Here is a 16,758-nt window from a genome sequence, read left to right on the forward strand (position 1 = left end):
ACTATTAGCATGACTTATCCCATGTCCTCAGGAACAAAAGTAACTACTCACAAAGCATAATCATATTCATGACCAGAGAGGTAATGATTAGCATCAAGGATTTGAACATAAACTCTTCCACCAAATAATCCAACTAGCATCAACAACAAAGAGTAATCAACACTACTAGCAACCTTACAAGTACCAATCGAAGTCGCGAGACGGAGACTGGTTACAAGTGATGAACTAGGGTTTGGAGATGAGATGGTGCTGATGAAGATGTTGATGGTGACGAGTCCCCTCCGATGAGAGGAGTGTTGGTGATGACGATGGCGACGATTTCCCCCTCTGGGAGGGAAGTTTCCCTGGTAGAATCGTCCTGCCGGAGCTCTAGATAGGTTCTGCTCAAGTTCCACCTCGTGGCGGCGGCGAATCCATGAAAAAGCTCCTACCTGATTTTTTCCTGGACGAAACCCTTCATATAGTAAAAGAGGGGGCAAGTGGGCCAGCAGGCTGCCCACAAGCCCTCATGGCGTGGCATGGGGGGGTGGCCGCACCGTGCAGGCTTGTGGCCACCTGCACGCCCCCCTCTGGCGCTTCTTCGGCCCAGTATTTTTGATAAATCAGGAAAAATATCCTCATTGATTTTTACGACGTTTGGAGTTGCGCAGAATAGGTATCTCAACTTTGCTCCACTTTCAGGCCAGAATTCCAGTTGCCGGCATTCTCCCTCTTCATGTAAACCTTGCAAAATAAGAGATAAAAGGCATAAGAATTGTACCGTGAAGTGAAATAACAGCCAAAGAAGCGATAAATATCAACATGAAAACATGATGCAAAATGGACGTATCACGGCTCCACCGCGTCCAGCCAAAGGGTGTTTACCATCGCCAGCACGACATCCTGGAGCCAGGTCAAGGATTGCGCTAGCTCCCGCATACGGGCCCTGGCGGCAAGGGCCACCTCATCTATGGTCCAACCGGCATCGACATTCACCTCGACACCGACGACGCGTCGTTTGTCGCGATGGGCCTCCACGACCGCATCCACCGCATCTCGCGTCCTTGGAAAGAGCTCTAGGGAGCAATGGTGGGGGCATGGTGTAAGGAAGGGGAAAAAGAAAAGTTAACAATAAAAAAGACAAGACGAGGCAGGGATGACACACGTTTGAGAAGGATGTCGACTTTGCCCGCCTCTTCTTCAACCGCACGACCCCGGGCCGCGCGCTCCTGAACCAGGAGGGCAAGCTCGTCCCGCACAACCTGTGCTGCCTCAATCTCCCTCAACCTTCCTTCGCTAGTTGGGAATCTTTGTCCTTCAAGGCATCGTCGTGCTGCGCCTTTTCGTCAAGGTGCAGCTTCTCCAAACGTTCAAGCTTGGCGGCCTCGGAGGCCTCCTTCCGCAACAGAGTGTCGTTGTGGGCGGTGCGCAGCTGCTCCAGCTCCGTGTGATGGGTTGCCTCGTGGTCCTTCTTCTCCGTTTGGAGAAGCTCTACTTCCTGACGCAGCTGGTCGCCCTCACCGCGCAAGGTGTCGCGCTCCGCGACGGCTCGGTCCAGCCGGCCTTGGAGGTCGCCTGTTTGCCTCTCGGCCTCTTGGAGCCAGGCCACCAATGCGTTGGTGAGCCCGTGCCTGGCTGTTATGGTGATCCTGCGGTGCAAGGAAACAAAAGATTGATCGTGAATAAGATTCGGTCCGGCGGATTCCCAACCGGCCCGATTCTCGTGGGCTACACCCAGTGGGTGCGCTTGTGCACCCCCATTGAAAGAAAAAGAATAAACAACTACCACGAGTAAGACTCGAGCCGGCAAGCTTGCAGTCGGCCCGACTCTAGGGGGCTACACCCAGTGGGTGCGCCGACGCGCCCCCACTGGAGCAAACAGAGAAGAATTTTTTTCCGACAAAAAGGTGCGGGGATAGAAAATATACTGCAACCTATTGCTCAACACGAATCAGATCTTCCCGAGCCACCTGGGCCGCCTGCGCCACCTTCTCGTGGCTGCAGGAAAACGCCACAACAAGCGTGGGAACCCCACTCAACGTAGCACCAGGAGGCAGGCTCGCGTGGCTCGATCTGGTCGCGCTCCAGGATTCTATTGGCTGGCTCCCGGAGAAGGGGCCGACTCCGGCGGTGGCCGGGGCGTTGCTAGACATGACCATGGTGCGGTCTCCTGGTGGTGCGCTCCAGGTCGGCCTGTTCGACATGTTGGCCCGGTGAGGCGCTGATAAGTCTCAAACATATCGACTTTTCCAAACACTTTTGTTATTGTTTTGGCCTCATTCTTGCATGATTTGAATGACGCTGTTTTCAGCAGAGCTGCCTGTATGGTTTTCTTGTGTGCAGGAAAATGGATATTTTGGCGTCCTGGAAAATTTTGATAAAAATAGAGAAAATCTACGCACTGAGAGGAACCCTGGGCCAGAAGATGGGCCAGAGGGGACCACTGATACGTCCCAAACGTATCTATCATTTCTTCTTCCTCCATGATCTTTTGGGTGACATTGCTATATGTTTTGCTACACTCTTATATCATTTTACAAATATTTGGACTAACCTACTAACTCAGTGCACCCAGTGCCAGTTTCTGTTTGCAGGTGTCTTTTTCGGAGGGTCTTTTACCCAATTTTCCGAAGCCCGAAAAAAGCGAGAAAAATATATAAAAAATCAGCGAAACAGAAGCTTCGGGATCACCGAAGGAGGGCCAGAGGGGGCCAGGGGCCTCCTAGGCACCCTGCTAATGCGGCCTGGCCCTAGGCCGCGCCAGGAGGTCGCCTGGGTGGGCCCCACCTCCTCTAGTGCCCTCCTTTGGCCTATATTTAGTGTCCCGTGAGGAAACTCTCGCAAACTATTAGGAATCGTGAATTTCTCCATCGTTCCACCGCCGCAGCGCTTCCGAGACCGGGAACGTTAGTAGACCTATTCCCGGCACCCTGCCAGAGGGAGGATTGACCTCCGGGAGCTTCTCCACCGCCATGGACGCTTCCCGGACGTGCCATGAGTAGTTTATGTTGGACCATGAGTCCATGAACAATAGCTATGTGATGTCTTCTCTCCAATCTTGTGCTTCAATGGTTAGTCCTTGTGAGCTGCCCTACATGATCAAGGCGTCTATGTAATTGTGTTGCTATTTCTATGCTCGGTTTGTTGGGATCCGATGGATTATGAGATTATGTTCAGATTGTTATGAGTTATATATTTGATTATCCTTTTATATTATGTTCCTTAGTGATTCATGCATGTTCGCCGTTGCTTTATATTGCTTTGGCCAAGTAGTAGATCGTAACTCCAAGAGGGACGTTATGCATGATTGTGGGCTCGGGCCCCTCGATGTCTAGCTTGAGTGACAGAAACATGAGACTAGGGGATGTGCTTGTTGCCACGAGGGAGAAAACAACGGTGCTTGTGACCAAGGTTGCAAGGATTGTTTACCTTACGCATAGCTCGTTAATGCAGTTGTCCGTTGCTTTGAGTTTACACTTTGGGTGGGGCTCGCAACTTAATACCGGAGAGGTGTTCTCGATAGATATCTCAAGGTGAATGATTAGTAAGTAGATGCTGATGAATAAACGGTCTACTTTTCTCGGCGTATTACCCATTACTATTGAACCTCTAACTATCAAGGAGCATAATTAGCACTGTGGTGCGATCATAATTATGTCAATTGCCCAACTGTGATTTGTTTACCCTAGCATAGTTGTTTATTGTCTTTTGGGAGAGAGACATCACTAGTGAACATCATGTGACTCCGGTCCATATCACCATCATTGTTTTCACCTCCACCATTTACCGCTTTCATTTACTTTTCCATTGGAATCACTATTACCTTCCCACTTGTGTCTTGATCATTTGCAAACTACAAGGCCGGATAGATTGACAACCTCTTTGTACTCGTTGGGAGCAAAGTTATTTGTTGTGTGTGTAGGTCCACGTCTTCTGCTAGAGCCACGGTGGAAGACACCTACTTGTTGAGCCTAGGAGACCTAATGGTTCAATAAACCTTACACTCTCCGTGTAAGGGAAATTTGCTGATGACTACATCTCCACCTTCCACTTGGGGTCCAACGAGGGGCGAAAAGCATATACATCACCTCGTCATCAAGCGAATTTCTGGCGCCGTTGCTGGGGACTCCACTCTTCAAGATAGGGGAGTTGCACACTATCTTTTACCTTTGCTTTTTAGTCTTGTTAGTTTGTTTTTTAGTTTTTGCTTTAGAGTCTTATACCAAAAACCACAAAAAAATTAGTTGCTTTGCTCTTGCTTGTTGCCGTTGCTATGGGTTCCACTGAGAACACCATGTTGGGTGACTCCACTAGTCACAACAACAATGAGTACACTTTCTCCTCTTTTGCTCCACTTACCACTAAGGGTCTTTTTACAAGTAAACCATGTGACTATACTAGTCATTATGGAGAATTTTTCCCTTAGCATGGTTGCGTCGGGAAGCCACAAGATCTTTGGTTTGAAGTTGCTCCAAAACACCCCCAAACTAGGGAAGACGTCCAAACTCTTATAATCAAACGTAGAGGATAACACTACATTTTTTACTTAATAGTAATATTATTGATTTTGACAATTGTAGTCTCTCCGAAGTCATCACCTTTTTGCAAAGAATGGCTAAAGAGCCCCACACTAGTACACTTATTATTGCCTTCACCGAGCATATTATCAATGCTCTTATCAAAGCTAGGGAGGAGAAGCTCAAGCTAGAGACTTCCATTCCTAGGAGAATAGAAGATGGTTGGGATCCTATGGTCAAGATTAAATTGAATAATATCTCTTGCTTTGCTTTGTGTGATGTTGGAGCTAGTGCCTCCGTTATGCCCAAAAGAATGTATGATATGCTTGATTGGAAACCTTATGATCCATGTTCTTTTGGTGTTCGTCTTGTTGATTCTTCCATAAAGAAACCTTTAGGGAGAATTGATGATGTTATTATTATTGTCAACTATAATTATGTGCCCGTTGATTTTCTTATTATGGACATTTAATGTGATCCTTCATGTCCAATTATTTTGGGACGTCCTTTTCTCCGCACCGTTGGTGCTATCATTGACATGAAAGAGGGAATTAGTAAATTCCAATTTCCTATTAAAAAGGGAATGGAGCACTTCCCTAGAATCAATATTAAGTTACCTTATGAGTCCGTTACATGGGAAAGCTATTCTTTTGGAGTTGATAACACTTGATCTTCTTGCATTATGCCTAACTCAAAGGCATAAAAGGTTGGGAGGCAACCCAATATGTTTTTACTTTCTGTTTTAGTGGTCTTGATGTGCGTTACTACTGTAGCAACATCATTGTATCTTTATTTTAAAGCTTTGTGCTAAGTTATAGCTTCCGATTGCAAGAAAGATCAAGAATTGTGACATGCTGTCCAGAAATAGATTTCGTCTGATTGACGGGAAAATTAGCCAAAAATCACCAGATCATCTTTTTGATCTGAACTTGTTTGACAACATGCCCTATATAATTGCCTTTCTGGCATCTGTTCTGAGTTTTTTTATTTGAGTTCCAGAAGTGCCCCGAATAAATTATTTACTCTATGTTGTTGTGTTTTTCACAGATTATGCCATGTTTAGTGTTTTCATTGTTTTGCGAATCCTAAGCTTGCTTTTTATTTGCAAAAAACTTTTGGCAATCATGAGAAACAGTAGCTTTTCATGAAAATCTTCATTTCTAGCAGGTATTGAATTATTTTATTAAGGGAACTAACTACTCTAATCAGCTTATGCTGAGTTGGGAATGGTAGGAATTGGATGAGTTAGATCATGTAATAGTTCATCGGATTGTTGGGGGCATGTTGCCTATTATCTACTATGGTGTTTATCATCTTTGCTACTACTTGTTACTCTTAATGCTTGTCACTTTGGGCCCTAGTGCTATGATTTCAGATCTGAATACCTTATGTTTTAATGAATATATTTGTGTTCTTAGTCCTATCTATGAGTAGTATGCACCTATTATAGTCCAGAACCGGCGATCCCAATGGTGACAGCTTGGGACACCAAAGGGGATATACTATAGTTTGAGGATTCCATGTATCCATTTATTGTTAATGCTTTGTTCCGATGCTCTTTGACAGGAGCACCTTAATCTCCTTAAATTCCTTTTGTCCCCGTTGGTAGCGGGATGGTAGGACAAAAGATGTTGGGCAAGTTCTTATTGCAAGCACGCATGACTACCTCGGGATACATGCCTAATGTTTGATATTTGCCTAGATGATCATTACTTTTCTATGTGCCTTTCCCCAAGTTAAATACATGATATCTCTCATCCATGACAACCATCCATCTCCCTAGCCTAGAGTGTTTTAATCCTGCTAGTTACTAGTTGCTCTACTTTAGTTGTTTTACTTTCGTTGCTTTGCCACACTTATTTCCGTTGCCACAATCACTTTCATATCACCGTTGGTACTAATATTTTGTTGCCAAGCAATTATCTTTTAGGTGCGGTTGAATTGACAACTCAATTGTTAAATATTATAAATATTCTTTGGCTCCCATGTGTCGAATCAATAAATTGGGTTATCTTACCTACGAAGACTATTGCGATCCCCTACACTTGTGGGTCATCAGGCGCTTGCGGATCTTTGGTCCCCACGGCCTTGTCCTTCGTCGCAAGGGCCATCTCGTCTGAGGCCCGGGCTTCACCGCGAGGGACCACCATACTCGGCGGCGGGATCTCCGCTCCCGGCGCCTCTAGAGCGGTGTTTGTCCCGACGTCGGGCATGTCGGGCGCCGCGTCGAGATCCTCCGGCGTGGCGACAGTCTCTGGCTCGGCGGCCTTGGTGGTCTCGCTCACACTCGCACCGATGCGCGCCTGCTCGTTGGTCTATGCCTCCTCGTTCGCCCGCAAGGCAGGATCGTGCTTCGTCTTGGACGGCCTCTCCTTGGTTGGCTGCCTCTCAGCGGGGTCGGTTGCTCGCCTGTCGATTTGGTCCCGGCCTGCAGCCGCCTTTTGGGCCTCCTCCTCCCAGGGATGGTGCTCCTCCTTGAGCAGCGCCTTCCTCGCGACATCCGCTTCGGCTCAGGCGGCTTTCTCCCTAGCGGTGGCGTCGTCCACTTCCGCCTTGTGGGCGGCCCTGCTTGTCATAACCTAATGAGAAGGGATCTCCTGCCAAAGAATCAAGAACGAGGCAAAGAAAAGAGGAACGCGGCTACTCAGCTAGTGACGACAGGAACCGGCCGACTTGCTGCTTCTTCGAGCTACCCCCACAGCCCCCAACGGGAGGTCCTGCCGCAGTTCACTTAGAAGCCGGCTTGGTGGTAGCACCTTGCTTGCCTTTCCCTCGCGCTTCCTCACCATCCACGACCGGCTCATGGGCGGCTCAACGTTGCCGTATCCCGGGAGGGCTAGAGACATCCTCTAGCTCTTCCAGGTCTTCCGTGGCGACTGCACCGTGCAATGGAGGCGATCCCTCATCATCGTCGGTCCAGTTAAGCAAATCGAGACGCAAGAAACTCACCGGCTGGCTCGGTTCCCTCCGACTCCGCCACCCCCTCAACCTCTTCGGGGCTTGCTCGTCGAGGCTCGACCTCGTCAACATGCTCGATCTCGTCGGGGTCCAACGCCTCCACGTCGGCAGCCGGCAGGGGGTGGACTTGCAGGCGCGCGAACAACTAAGGATATAGCCGACGTTCGACGTCAGAATCCGGACGATATTCAAAGGAAAACAGAAAGCATTATCATGATGAAACGTACCATCGGGGCCGGATGGTCCCGGTCGTAAGGGGTCATGCCCCATTCCCACACACCGCCTTCATCCATGGAGGTGGAGGAGATCAAGTTCACCCGCTCTGCTACCTTACCGGCTCGTAGGTTCTTTGTCGAGAGCCTGCATTGGTCATACCGGCCGCTCATCTGGCAGGTCAGGTGTGGCCGGCACTGCATAGGCAGAATCTGGTGCGCCACCATAGTGGAAAGTAGATCCTCGGCCAAAAGGCCTCGGGTCTTGAGAGTCTCAAGGTGGGCGCATATCAACTTCAGCTCCCTGATGACCCACAAGTGTAGGGGATCTATCGTAGTCCTTTCGATAAGTTAGAGTGTCGAACCCAACGAGGAGCAGAAGGATCTGACAAGTGGTTTTCAGCAAGGTAATCTCTGCAAGCACTGAAATTATCGGTAACAAGTAGTTGTGTGGTAAGATGATTCGCAGCAAGTAGCAAGTAACAAAAGTAACAACGGTGCAGCAAAGTGGCCCAATCCCTTTTGTAGCAAGGGACAAGCATGGACAAACTCTTATAGGAGGTAAAGCGCTCCCGAGGACACATGGGAAATTCTGTCAAGCTAGTTTTCATCATGTTCATATGATTCGCGTTCGCTACTTTGATAGTTTGATATGTGGACGGACCGACGCTTGGGTACTGCCCTTACTTGGACAAGAATCCCACTTATGATTAACCCCTATAGCAAGCAACTACAACTACGAAATAAGAATTAAGACAAAGTCTAACCATAGCATTGAACTAGTGGATCCAAATCAGTCCCTTACGAAGCAACACATAAACTAGGGTTTAAGCTTCTTTCACTCTAGCAACACATCATCTACTTACTACTTCCCAATGCCTTCCTCTAGGCCCAAATAATGGTGAAGTGTTATGTAGTCGACGTTCACATAACACCACTAGAGGAAAAACAACATACAACGCATCAAAATATCGAACGAATACCAAATTCACCTGACTACTTATAGCATGACTTATCCCATGTCCTCAGGAACAAAAGTAACTACTCACAAAGCATAATAATATTCATGACCACAAAGGTATTGAATAGCATCAAGGATCTAAACATATAATCTTCCACCGAGTAATCCAACTAGCATCAACTACAAAGACTAATTAACACTACTAGCAACCTTACAAGTACCAATCGAAGTCGCGAGACGGAGATTGGTTACAAGAGATGAATTGGGGTTTGGAGATGAGATGGTACTGATGAAGATTTTGATGGTGACGAGTCCCCACCGATGAGAGGAGTGTTGGTGATGATGATGGCGATGATTTCCCCCTCTGGGAGGGAAGTTTCCCCGGCAGGACGACCCTGCCGGAGCTCTAGATTGGTTCTGATCAAGTTCCGCCTCGTGGCGGCGGCGATTCCTCCCGAAAGCCTCCTCTTGATTTTTTCTGGAACCAAACCCTCCTTATAGCAAAATAGGGGGGCCAGAGGGCCAACAGGGAGCCCACAAGCCCCCTAGGCGCGGCCAGGGGGGTTGGCCGCGCCTAGCAGGCTTGTAGCCTCGTGCTGGCTCCCCTGTGGTACTTCTTCGGCCTAGTATTTTTTTATAAATTGCAAAATTAATCCTCGTTGATTTTCACGGCTTTTGGAGTTGCGCAGAATAGGTATCTCAAACTTGCTGCTTTTTCACGCCAGAATTCCAGCTGCCGGCATTCTCCCTCTTCATGTAAACCTTGCAAAATAAGAGAGAAAAGGCATAACTATTGTACCGTGAAGTGTAATAACAGCCCATAAAGCGATAAATATGAACATGAAAGCATGATGCAAAATGGACGTATCAACTACCCCAAGCTTAGACCTCGCTTGTCCTCAAGCGAAAGCCGAGATCAAAAAATATGCCCACATGTTTAGAGAGAGAGGTGTCGACAAAACAAGATACGGACATGCAGGCATCATGATCCTAGTTAGAATAACAATATCATCATATCATCTCTTATGCTAATGTGATAATTCCTTCACAAAGTAAAGTATGGATCAAGAACTTTATTGAGAATTAACATCCAATAGCTTTTAGTCATTGAAGCAATTGCAATTTATCATAACATCGGAAAGAGTCAAATAAGAGCTTGTAAAGCAAATTCACATACTCAATCGTCCTTTTGTCTTCTACAATTTCTACAACTCATGTGGTACGCATGAGATCAAAGTTTCAGTCGGACACAGAGAAAGATAGGGGCTTATAGCTTCGCCTCCCTACCATTTACCTCAAGGGTAATGTCAACAATAACAATTCATGCATATTTACTTCCAAGTTGACATATGAATATAGATCTTTCCCTAGCATATGACGTTAGCCAAGATAAAGGCGAAGTAAGGAATTGGTGTAGATCACCATGACTCTTTTAGGGCCAAAAAGTAAAGGTACAAGATAGGCCCTTCGCAGAGGGAAGCAGAGGTTGTCATGCGCTTTTGAGGTTTGGATGTGTGTCCTCTTAGTGTGAAGGAACGTCACTTTATATTGCCTCCTGTGATAAAGAACTTTATTATGCAGTGTGTCGCTTTTATGTCTTCCTCATCACAGGTTCGTACAAAGCTTATTTTCCACACACTAATAGATATTATATAATTAGGGAGCAATTTTTATTAATTGCATAGATGACAACTTACTTGAGGGATCTTATTCAATCCATAGGTAGGTATGGTGGACTCTCAAGGCAACACTGGGTTGCAGGTTTATGGATGCACAAGTAGTATCTCTACTTGGTGCGGGAGTTTTGGCTGACTTGGGGTGGAAGCAATCGTCACATGCTAAGGGATCTCTAGTCATATAATCATTGTTCGGAACCAAGCAAGCATAATTCATTATGTTATCTTCCTTGTCCAACATCTACTTCTAAGCATGTAATAGTTTAATGAGTATTCAAAATCATAGATGGTGTCAAGGATGATATATTTACATGTGAACCTCTCCTTATTTATCACTTCCTATTAATTGCAACAATTACCAAGTCTACGTTTGTCTACCCTCAAGTAGTTTCAATCAACATTCTTTTTATATGTGAAGCCATCACTTCCCATAAGATCATTACATGATCTTTCATGCTTTTGTTCTTTTATCATTCTGTTGACCATGGCATGAAGCAAGGCCCTTAACTAAAACACTCTTTATTATATGGATCACGAGCTCGAATACATCGGGGGTGACACAAATCAAAACTCAAGCCTAAGACACTAAAAACTTTATTCTACTAGGGAAAGATAAAACCAAAAAGGATCGAACTAAGAAAAGGTAAAGGCAAAAGATGTGATGGTGATACAATACCGGGGCAACTCCCCTAAGCTTGGCACAAACCAAGGGGATTGCCCATACCCATGCTTAGTTATCTTCCTTTGGAGGTGATGGTGGTGGAGTTGTTGCACAGGTCTTGAACTTGTTTAATTTCTTCTTGAGCATAAAATTCTGCTCCTTCAGATCATTAATTTCCTCTTCAAGCCTCAACACCCTTTGGCATAATTCTTGCTTACTCTCCTGCAAAAGACGAGAAGGGATAAACAAAATCTTAGGCTTCTTCCTTGAGTCAGGGAGGCTCGACTTCTTCAAATCCACATGTGTGTCTCTAGGTGGGGGTAGAGGAGCCTCCTCTTCATCGGAACTTGTTCCTTCCTTCCCCTTGGGATCATAATCTTCTTCCTCATCAGTGGTCCAACCATAACAATTCAATTCCCCATAGATCTTTGGGTTAGCAAGGTAATCGGCCACATAGCTCTCCCCCTCTCAATCTTGAAAAGACATCTTGCCCTAAATCTACAGAAGAAAACAGGCTCGAAACGAAAACAGAGGAAAATTGCGTGATACGAGGGTCAGACCTTTGGGAGAATATATAATGATTTTTTCCGACCACAAGGAGTACTCCGCAAGAAAACGGAGTCCGGGAGGCACACGAGGTGGTCACAAGCCCCCGAGGCGCGGCCAGGGGGTGCCCCACGCGTGGCAGGCTTGTCGCCTCCTCGTGCCCTTTCCAGACTACTTTAAATTTTTCGTTTTTTCTAAAATTCCAAAACGGAGAAAAAATCCTACTGGAAAAGTTTTGGAGTATATTTACTTACCGAATCACATACCTCTTCGTTTTCGGAGTCTCAAACAGGCTGATAAATATCCCTTATGTACTCCTCCGGAGTTATGGTATTGATAATATTGCTTTCAACATTTATGGGAGTACCTGAGATATATTGCTTGATTCTCTGTCCATTTAGAGAGAAGCTTGCCTGCAAAAAATCTTAAACGAGAACTATGTAGCAAGACATAATCACCTACATTGAACTCACGTTTCCGTATCCTTTTATCATGCCACCTCTTAACCTTTTCTTTGAACAACTTGGCATTTTCATATGCCTGAGCTCTCTATTCATCAAGCGAGCTAATATCAAATAACCTCTTCTCACGAGCAAGTTTGAAATCAAAGTTGAGCTCTTTGATTGCCCAATAAGCCTTATGCTCTAGCTCAAGAGGTAAATGACATGCTTTGACGTAAACCATTTTGTACAGAGACATGCCCATGGGATCCTTATAGGCAGTTCTATAAGCCCACAGTGCATCATCAAGCATCTTAGACCAATTCTTTCTAGACCTATTGACATTCTTTTGCATAATTAGTTTAATCTCTCTATTGCTTAACTCTACTTGACCACTAGACTGAGGATGACAGGGAGATGCAATTCTATGATTGACATCGTACTTAGCAAGCGTTTTACGGAAAGCACCATGAATGAAATGTGAACCACCATCGGTCATTAGATATCTAGGGACTCCAAATCTAGGGAAAATAACTTCTTTAAGCATCCTGATAGAGGTGTTGTGATCAGCACTACTAGTTGGGATAACTTCTACCCACTTAGTAACATAATCAACAGCAACTAGGATATGAGTATACCCGTTCGGTTTTGGAAAAGCTCCCATATAATCAAAGCCCCAAACATCAAATGGTCAATGACAAGTGAATAATTCATAGGCATTTCCTGACGTCTACTGATATTACCTATTCTTTGACATTCGTCAGAAGACAAGACAAACTTACGGGCATCCTTGAAGAGAGTGGGCCAATAGAAACCTAATTGCAATACCTTGTGTGCAGTTCTATCTCCCGCATGGTGTCCTCCGTAAGCCTCGGAGTGATACTTCTATAGGATCTGTCCCTGTTCATGTTCAGGTACACAACGTCTAATAACACCATTTACTACGGGAAGTATTGATGACATTCAATTGCTCATCAGGAAAGCTATCATCAATAGGTTGTGGGTCATCAAGAACATTCTCCAACCTACATAAGTTATCTGCTACTCGGTTCTCAGCACCCTTCCTATCGACAACATGCAAATCAAATTCTTGTAGCAAGAGAACCCATCTGATAAGTCTAGGTTTAGCGTCTTTATTTTCCATGAGGTACTTAATAGCAGCGTGATCATTGTGAATAGTGACTTTGGAATCAACTATGTAAGATCTGAAATTTTCACATGCAAACACGACTGCTAAAAATTCCTTTTCAGTAGTAGCATAGTTTCTTTGGGCACTGTCTAGAGTTTTACTAGCATACTGAATAGCATTCAACTTCTTATCAACTCTTTGTCCTAGGACAACACCCACAGCATAATCACTAGCATCACACATGATTTCAAAAGGTAAGTTCCAATCAGGTGGCTATTTCGAAGGCTTCCTCACAATCATCGTCAAAAACAAAAGGAATATCCTTTTGCAAGAGATTGGTAAGAGGCCTAGAAATCTTAGAGAAGTCCTTAATGAACCTTCTATAGAAACCAACATGACCAAGGAAACTTCTTATACCTTTGATATATGTAGGGCATGGCATTTTCTCGATCGCATCAACCTTAGCCTTATCGACTTCAATACCTCTTTTAGAAATTTTATGTCCTAACACGATGCCTTCATTAACCATAAAGTGGCACTTCTCCCAATTCAAGACAAGGTTGGTGTCTTTACATCTTAGCAAAACTCGATCAAGGTTGCCGAGGCAATCATAAAAAGAAGACCCGTAAACTGAGAAGTCATCCATGAAAACCTCAACAATCTTTTCACAAAAGTCAGAGAATATAGCCATCATACATCTTTGAAAGGTAGCAGGTGCATTACATAAGCCAAAAGACATACGTATGTAGGCAAAGGTACCGAAAGGGCAGGTAAAAGTGGTTTTCTCCTGATCAGATTGTGCAACAGGTATTTGGGAGAAACCAGAATAACCATCAACAAAGCAGAAGTGTGTGTTTGGACAATCTTTCTAGCATTTGGTCGATAAAAGGCAAAGGGTAATGATCTTTCCTAGTGGCTTTATTCAATTTCCTAAAATCAATTATTTCTTCATGCTCTGAAAGGCTAGCACTAGTAATAACAGGATATATCTCCTTTTCATCAAGATAAGCATACTTAAGAGTATCAAGTAACTGTTTAAGCTCAAACACAGGATCACCCTTTGGTGGGGGTGGATCTCCAAGCAGTTCAACAGGCAAATTATTCTTAAGGATAGGATACTGTTCAAAGATAACTCTATCTATCTCATTCCTTTCATCCATATGCATATCATTTTCATGCTCAAGTAGGTATTGCTCTAATGGATCAGTAGGAGGCACGGCAATAGAAGCTAGGGAAATAATTTCATCCTTACTAGGCAACTATTTTTCATGAGGTTGTCTACCAAACTTGGAGAAATTGAACTCATGTGACACACCTTCAAAGCCAACAGTGATAGTTTGCTTCTCACAGTCAATATGAGCATTGACAGTGTTGAGGAAAGGTGTGCCAAATATGATGGGAAAAAAGCTATCTTGTGTGGTAGCAAGAACGAGAAAATCAGCAGGATACTTCGTTTTACCACACAAGACTTCAACATCTCTAAGAATTCCCGAAGGACAGATAGTATCTCTATTTGCAAGCTGGATAGTGACATCAATAGGTTCCATCTCCACAGGTGCAATCTCGTCTTTAATTTCATCATATAAGGATTGAGGTATTGCACTAACACTAGCACCCACATCACATAAACCATGATAACAATGATCTCCTATCTTAACAGAAACAACAGGTGTGCCAACAACAGGCCTATCTTTGTCTCTAGCATGAGGTTTAGTAATTCTAGCAGCATCTTCACAGAAGTGAATATCGTGGCCATCAACATTGCCGGACACGAGACCCTTGATAATAGCAATGCTAGGTTCAACTCTAATTTGCTCAGGGGGTGTAGGTGTTCTAATGTAGCCCCTACGTATCACAGTTGAAGCTTTAGAATGATCCTTTATCCTAACAGGGAAAGGTGGTTTCTCAATGTAAGCACTGGGAACAATAGGATCATTATAGGCAATGACTTTCTCTTCAACTGGATTGGGTTTAACTACATTGAATTCTAAGGGAGGATGGTATTTAAACCACTTCTCTTTAGGGAGATAAATATGAGCAGAAAATGATTCACACAATGAAGATACTATCTCAGAGTCAAGTCCATATTTAGCGCTAAAATCACAAAAATATTTGTTTCGACAAAGGATTTAACGCAATCAAACTTGAGATTCGTTCCTGACTCCTTACCTTCATCAAACTCCCAATCTTCAGAGTTGCGTTTAATTCTTTCCAATGAATTCCATCTGAAGTCAATATCTTTCTTCATAAAAGAACAGGTACAAGAAGTGTCAAGCATGGTGCGATCATCATGAGAAAGTCGAGCATAGAAGTTGTGAATGATAATTTCTCTCGAGAGCTCATGGTTGGGGCATGAATATAACATTGATTTAAGCCTCCCCCAAGCTTGAGCGATGATTTCTCTGTCACGAGGCCAAAAATTATAAATATAATTCCGACCACGATGTACTAGATGCATAGGATAAAACATTTGATGAAATTCCAATTTCAACCGGTTGCAGTTCCATGATCCAGTATCATCACATAGCCTATACCATGTCAATGCTTTATCCCTCAAAGATAAGGGCAAGACCTTCTTCTTGACCTCATCCTCGGGGAAACCAGCAAGCTTAAATAAACCACAAACTTCATCTACATAGATTAGATGCAAGTCGGGATGTGATGTTCCATCTCCTGTAAAAGGATTAGCCAGCAGTTTCTCAAGCATACTCGAAGGAAATTCATAGCAAATATTTTCAGTAGGTGCAGCAGGTTGAGGAGCAACTCTTTGTGCTTCCGTTCGAGGTGAATATACCCCGAACAAGCTCCTCAAAGGATTAGTTTCCATAGCGACAAGTGATAGTAAATTTCAGCACATTATATAAATGTTTCCTTACCAAAGGCGCTTCACTCCCCGGCAACGGCGCCAGAAAAGAGCCTTGATAAACCACAAGTGTAGGGGATCTATCGTAGTCCTTTCGATAAGTAAGAGTGTCGAACCCAACGAGGAGCAGAAGGATCTGACAAGTGGTTTTCAGCAAGGTAATCTCTTCAAGCACTGAAATTATCGGTAACAAGTAGTTGTGTGGTAAGAAGATTCGCAGCAAGTAGCAGGTAACAAAAGTAATAACTGTGCAGCAAAGTGTCCCAATCCCTTTTGCAGCAAAGGACAAGCCTGGACAAACTCTTATAGGAGGTAAAGCGCTCCCGAGGACACATGGGAAATTCTGTCAAGCTAGTTTTCATCATGTTCATATGATTCGCGTTCGCTACTTTGATAGTTTGATATGTGGGTGGACCGGCGCTTGGGTACTACCCTTACTTGGACAAGCATACCACTTATGATTAACCCCTCTCGCAAGCATTCTCAACTACGAAAGAAGAATTTAAGTCAAAGTCAAACCATATCATTAAACTAGTGGATCCAAATCAGCCCCTTACGAAGCAACGCATAAACTAGGGTTTAAGCTTTTGTCACTCTAGCAACCCATCATCTACTTACTACTTTCCAATGCCTTCCCCTAGGCCCAAATAATGGTGAAGTGTTATGTAGTCGACGTTCACATAACACCACTAAAGAAAAAAACAACATACAACGCATCAAAATATCGAACGAATACCTAATTCACATGACTACTTATAGCATGACTTATCCCATGTCCTTGATACGTCTCCAACGTATCTATAATTTTTTATGGTT

The sequence above is a fragment of the Hordeum vulgare genome, chromosome 5H, assembly GCF_904849725.1.
Source record: "Hordeum vulgare subsp. vulgare chromosome 5H, MorexV3_pseudomolecules_assembly, whole genome shotgun sequence".
NCBI lineage: Eukaryota > Viridiplantae > Streptophyta > Magnoliopsida > Poales > Poaceae > Hordeum > Hordeum vulgare.